Source organism: Sciurus vulgaris (genome assembly GCF_902686455.1).
Source record: "Sciurus vulgaris genome assembly, chromosome: 2".
In the NCBI taxonomy this organism is placed as follows: domain Eukaryota; kingdom Metazoa; phylum Chordata; class Mammalia; order Rodentia; family Sciuridae; genus Sciurus; species Sciurus vulgaris.
In genome coordinates this window covers 81654894-81661383 of record NC_136462.1, presented here as the reverse complement: position 1 = coordinate 81661383, position 6490 = coordinate 81654894, and the positions used below count along the sequence as shown (strand labels likewise).

At 37.9% G+C, this 6490-nt stretch overlaps 1 pseudogene across 1 annotated transcript; it reads left to right on the top strand.

The window, feature by feature from the left end:
• Positions 1-991, top strand: LOC306655303 (S-adenosylmethionine decarboxylase proenzyme-like; annotated as a pseudogene). The gene is made up of 2 exons: positions 1-127; positions 488-991. The product of its transcript is annotated as an S-adenosylmethionine decarboxylase proenzyme-like (transcript).
• The last annotated feature ends 5499 nt before the right edge of the window (positions 992-6490 follow it).

The window sequence follows — 6490 nt, the reverse complement described above, 5'->3', positions numbered from 1 at the left end:
GTCTTATGGTGATGGAAGGTGCACATTTTCTGGAAGGGTCTGAGAAGCTGCTGGAGGTTTGGTTCTTCCAGCAGCAAACCTTCACAAACCAAGAGTCTGGGGATCTTCATACTATCCCAAGATCTGAGTGGGATATACTTTTGAAGGATGTGCAGTGTTCAATCATAAGTGTGACAAAAAGTGACAAGCGGGAATCTTATGTACTTAGTGATAGTAGCATGTTTGTCTCCAAGAGATGTTTCATTTTGAAGACTTGTGGTTCCACCCTCTTGCTAAAATCACTGGTTCCCCTGTTGAAGCGTGCTAGGGACTACAGAGGGTTGAACTCAATTCAAGTTTTTTTAAAATTTTCTTAAGAATTTCATGAAGTCTTCTTCTCAAGGATACCCACACCAAAATTTCCAATAAGAAATACAATTTCTTAATGCAATTTCCCAAATGGGGCAGCATATTGTATGGAGTGTATGAATTCTATCTGTTGGTACTTGTATACTCTGGATTTCCCAGAGAGTTAGGTAATAAATAAGCCAGATAAAACCCTGAAAATTTTGATCCAACAGTTATGGACCAGTTCTATATGAAAGATGGTGTTACTGCAAAGGATGTCACTTATGAGAGTGGAATTTGTGACCTAATATCAGGTTCTGTCATTGACACCACACTGTTCAATCCTTGTGGGTAGTCGATGAATAGGATGAAACTGGATGGAATTTATGGACTATTCACATCAGAACCAGAATTTTCTTATGTTAACTTTGAAACAACTTCAGTCAGATCTCAAGATGACCTGATCAGGATGTGTGTGGCAGTCTTCAAGCCAGGAATATTTGTGACTACCTTGTTTGTTAATCAAAGTTCTAAATGTTGCACAGTGTTTTCTTCACCCCAGAAGACTGAAGGTTTTAAACATCTTGATTGCCAGAGTGTTATGTTCAATGATTACAGTTTTCTTTTAATCATTTATTCCAAGAAGCAGCAACAGCAGAGTTGATTGAGTAAAATGAAGAAAAAGTGCAAAAAGGGAATACACATAGAAGGTGGTGGCTTTAACCCCAGTGGGTGAAACTGGAGTGTGAATCATACACTGTGGGCAATGATGGACGATTTGGCAAGCTTACTCTTGCATAATATGAAATTTATTGTGCAGCTGGAAGCATTCTGATGCTGTAAGGAGTGAGACACTTGAGCACAGTCATACAGAGACATTTGTTGACAGCATGCAACAATTTTATCCATCTAAGTATTAGCTGATGTTAAAGGACCTGGAAGTTGAGAATGAGCTCTAATATGACCAAAAAAACAAGGATATTGATGTACTCAAACTATTTTTTGTAAGATATGAAATTGTAGGGAACATTCCTCAGGCTTATTTGTCAGCAGTTGCTGACACCATGGTCTAAATAAACTAGTCTGGATGGAGAAACTGAGGAAATGGTAAAGACTCACCATGGATTGTAGGCCTTTGCAGTTACTGAGGCTGAGCTACCAGCTGAGGGAAAGTTTCGCTCAGCAGGCATCACAGCAAGCTGTGGTATGGGTTCCCTGTGCTGCCTCGCCTCATGCTGTGTGCTGGAGCTTGCCTTCCCCCAGTCCTTTGTCTCAGACTTGTTGCTGGACAGAATCACTTAGGGATGCTTGGTTTGTTTACATTAGTACAACATATAACTTACCTATAAGTTGGTTCTGTTATGTTTTAACAAGCGTCCTAACCTGATTCGATAATGTGTCTAGATGTCTTGTACAATCCTATCTAAAATTAGATCTGTGCCTTCTGAGCCTGGTCTCTTATGTCTGTTTACTGGGAGTCATTGTTCATCCTCACTCTCAGCAGATCCCTGTCTCCAATAACAACATTTTGGCACCTAAGACAGGAACCTGCTGACCATTCCTCAGGTTGGGTGAGTGACCCTCGTAATGGGTAATTTACCTCCTTCAGCGAAGGAGCTTCAAGTGAATGCTTTGAAAGAACTATTATGGAGTAGGCAAATTCAAGTGTCTGAAAGAGAGTTATTAGCATGATGGGAAAAGGTTAAAAAAAAATAGCTCCTTGGGTTTCTGTGGCTCATACCTGGGAGACTAATGTTTGAGGAAGAGTTTTATATGCTGCTAGGAAGGCAGAAGTGAGAGAAGGTTCAATCCCACTAGCACCGTTTTATCCAATAATAATGGAGATTTATGCTTGTTTAAAGGGAGTTCTGACAGAGAATGTAGATCCAGAAATTTTACTCTCTCAGACTACAGAGGAAGGTGGAACAAAAACTGTAGTCTCACCTGGGAAGATGGTGAAGACCACGCGACAGATATAGCTGAAGATAGCCCCCCTCCAGCTACTCCTCTTTGTCTTCCGCAAATAACTGGAGAACACGACATTCGTACACAATTTCGGCTGAGAAGCCTGTTCAGTCACATTCCTCATGGCCCCCCAACCCTATCTAGAACAAAAGAGTGAAGCAACAGCACCCCTTGTGGAAAAGGAAAGTCCCCATGGGAGGAACTTTACAAAGACTTATGTAATTCTAGGGACCTGACTGCAGGTTCTAATGCTTGGCCGACCCCTCCGCTTCATGGTTTTAAAACTCATTCAGAGTTTAATGATAATGTAATTCAAGCTTTTCCAGCTAATCCAGTAATAAATGCTCAAAGGTCGCAACAGTGGTATCCACATCCACCTGAAACAATAAAATCACTGAGAAAAGCTGCCTTGGAGGACGGCATGGGATCCCCATATTTTGATTAGATGATAGAACAAGTTAGTTTAGATTTAAACTGTCCTTTTCACTGGGTGCAATTAATGTGTGCCTGTTTGCCTGGAGGGCAATTTTTACTCTGGAAAGCTGCATATATGGATCAATGTGAACAACAAACAGAAAGAAATAGAACAACAGTGGCCATTAACTCAGGAAAAGCTCAATCATTTAAATTTATTAGTTGAAGAACAATTGAAAGCTGGTCATACTGAACCTTCTGTTAGTCCTCACAATACTCCTATATTCATTATTTTAAAAAGGGATAAAAATAAAATGGTGATTATTACATGATTTGAGAGCCATTAATGATCACATGAAAAAATGGAACTTTACAACCAGGACTGCCACATCCATCCTGTATACCAAAAAATTGTCATATTATAATAATAGATATCAAAAACTGTTTCTTTTAGATTCCCCTGCAACTGGAAGATAAACCATGTTTTGCATTTACTGTTCCCACAGTTAATCATAGGCTGCCCTTAAAAAGATTTCAATGGACAGTTTTACCTCAAGGGATGAAAAATGGCCCTATAATGTGTCAACATTATGTGGCACATGCAATAAGGCCATTACAGGATTATGCTACATAATCCATTATATGGCTGATATCCTAATAACCCATCAATATGCAGATATATTAAATAAATTATTCAACCAACCACATCAAAATTTATTAGATTTGGGCTTTACTATTGCTTCTAATAAAGTTCAAAAGGTGCCACCTTACTCATTTCCGGGGTATATTTTGTTAGAAAAAGTGCGCCCTCTAGCGCCGCAGTTACAGATTACAAACTCTTATTCTTTGGCTGAATTACAGCAATTATGTAAACATTAATTGGATTCGTACAGCCTTGCCAATCACTATAAATCAATTACAACCATTATTTACGCTTTTGGAAGTCTCATCTGATCCTAATAGCAGTAGAATTATGACTGAAGAATCTGAGGAGACTATAAAATTGACAAATAAGCAAATTCAATCACTGAGTTTAGGATGATATGATCCCCTCAGACTACTTCTGAGTATAGTCCTACCCAGAAGATTTACTCCTACAGGGTTAATTTATCAACCAGAACCTTTATATTGGTTACATTGGGCTAGAAGTAAATTATCTAAAATACACTCATGGGTGGATACACTGTTACTCTTAGCTCAAAAATTACGAAATATAATATGTTCTCAATATGGATGAGAACCTGATACTATAATTCTTCCTTTCTCACGTGACCAATTTGCTTCATTACTAGCTAACAATTGAAATTGTCAAATATTAATGGAAGGATTTACTGGAGAAATAGATAATTTTGCCTAAAGACAAACTTCTTCAAACTTTGAACACTTTACCTATTTATACTCAACAAGTTTTTCTTCAGTCTAAACCCTTGCCAGAAGCCACAGTAATTTTTACTGATGCAAATAGAACTTGTTGGGGGATATTAATCATATCACCTACAAAAAAAAACAAAGAATAATAAAGGAAAACTTTAATGGATCGCCACAATTAGGAGAGTTATTAGCAATAATTAAGGCTTTTGAGGTTTGCTTGGAACCTTTCAGTCTCTTTTCTGACAGTGCTGATGCAACTCAAGTAGTGGAAATTCTTCCATACTCTACTTTTAGACCTTCATTGTGCCTGCTAGATCAAGTGATGGACACATTAAAGCTTCTAATAGAGAACTGAACTAGTCCTTGGTTTATTCAACCTATAAGATCTCATACTAACTTACCAGAACCTTTAACTAAAGGCAATGAAACTACTGATAAATCAATAATGTACATAGATTCTTCTCCAATTCAACAAGCAAAAGAGCTACATGCTAGATTTCACATGTCTGCTCAGTCTCTACATCATTTGTATCCAGATCTAACTATTTCCTCATGCAAATATTTGATCCAGACATGTGCTAAATGTGCACCCTTGTTACCTTTAGAACCTCTTCAACCTCAAGGTGTAAATCCTAGAGGTCTACAACCAAATAAGTTATGGCAAATGGACGTCACTCATGTACCTTCTTTTGGGAAATTAAAATTTGTTCATGTAATTATAGATACACAATCAAGTTACACTTATGCTACTGCTTTAAGTGGTGAGAAAACAAAACATGCCATTCAGGCATTGAAACAAGCATTCTTGATAATGGGAATACCTTGGTCTTTGAAGACAGATAATGGGCCATGTTTTGTTAGTTCTCAATTTAAATAATTTTGTGAATCATGAAACCATTCATCATCTTACTGGTATTCCTCATAATCTGCAAGGACAGGCAATCATAGAATGTGCAAACTATTCTTTGAAAACTCAAATACAAAAGGAAAGGGGGAACTCATCCTCTCCTGGAGAAATATTAACATCTTCCTCATTTACCTTACATTTTTTAACTTTCTATTTGCATGGAATATATCCTGCCTATAAAGACTGGGGATCACTTCTATCATCTCCATCATCATTGCCATTGGTTTGATGGAAAGATCCCTTGACAAATGAATGAAAAGATCGTCATCCTTTTTTAATCCAAGGTCGAGGTTTTGCTTGTGTCTTTCTAGAATTAGCAACATCGCCCATCTGGTTATCAGCAAGAAATGTCAGACCAGCCACAACAGCAAAAGCAGAGGACACCGCCAACAAGACAGATGGTGCAATTGAAGAATGAGGGTGAAGATACTCCATCCAGACCAGGACCAATATGATGATCAAGATGCCCACGCTCCAGAAGATATCATGCCATAATGTGGGGAGATATGAAGAATCGGATGCATCAAGCAGAGCAGATGTCGCCAGAGGCCAATCCAGGGCAGGGACATATTCCTATTAATGTGCGCTATTATCACTGCTAATTCCAATGTCATGCCTCTGCCCTATCGTCTTCTACTTTGACCTATCATACTCATTACAGTATTTGGGTTTGTTTGGCAGAAATTGTTAATTCCTCTGATATTTGTATCCATCAAGATACACATATGAGCATGGTGCTAGAATCTTGCCTTTTACCGGTTTGTTGCCCTGTCCTACAAATAAGGAATATGACAATGTTTTCAGCCTTCAACAAGACTATTTCCTATAAAGAATGTTATAATTGGGGTATGCCTTCAATTAGAAAACCCTCTAATGCTATGGAATTCCTGACTCCCATAGTAGCCTTCAATCAAACAGATACATGTGCTGAAATTCGAAATTGTACTGGGAAATATAGAGATGTAGGAAGTCCTTCTTTTAATTGTAGTTCTACTGAACCAGTTAGGTATGCATATGCACATGCTCCTTTGCCTTCTGGCTGGTTCTTTTCCTGTGGAGCTTGCACATTTAATTATATTCTAGCTAATGTGTCACATGGTACACGTTGTTGTCTTAACAGACTTACTGTACTTCTACCCTCATCTTGTGATCTTTTAAGACACCATCCCTCTCAGAGAATCAATAAGCAAACCATTCCTCTTGACAAAAACTGTGATGACCCTGTAACTTTGTTATCTAAGGCAGAGTATGATGCATTAACATTTTCTTTAGTAGAAATTCCCTCACTGGCTGTAGGGGCATATAAAGGAGTTATGAAATTAGCCTGTGTAATTATACCTCTACGGCTAAAATAAATAATTGACTTGAATACACTTTGACACGCTTTAAATGTGACTTTAGTTTCTTAACATCTAAGGTTTCCTTATGAAATTTCATTGTGGTGATATTATCAAATTTTAATAGCATATTTATACCAAACAAAATTTTTTTTCAAGTAGAAGTGAC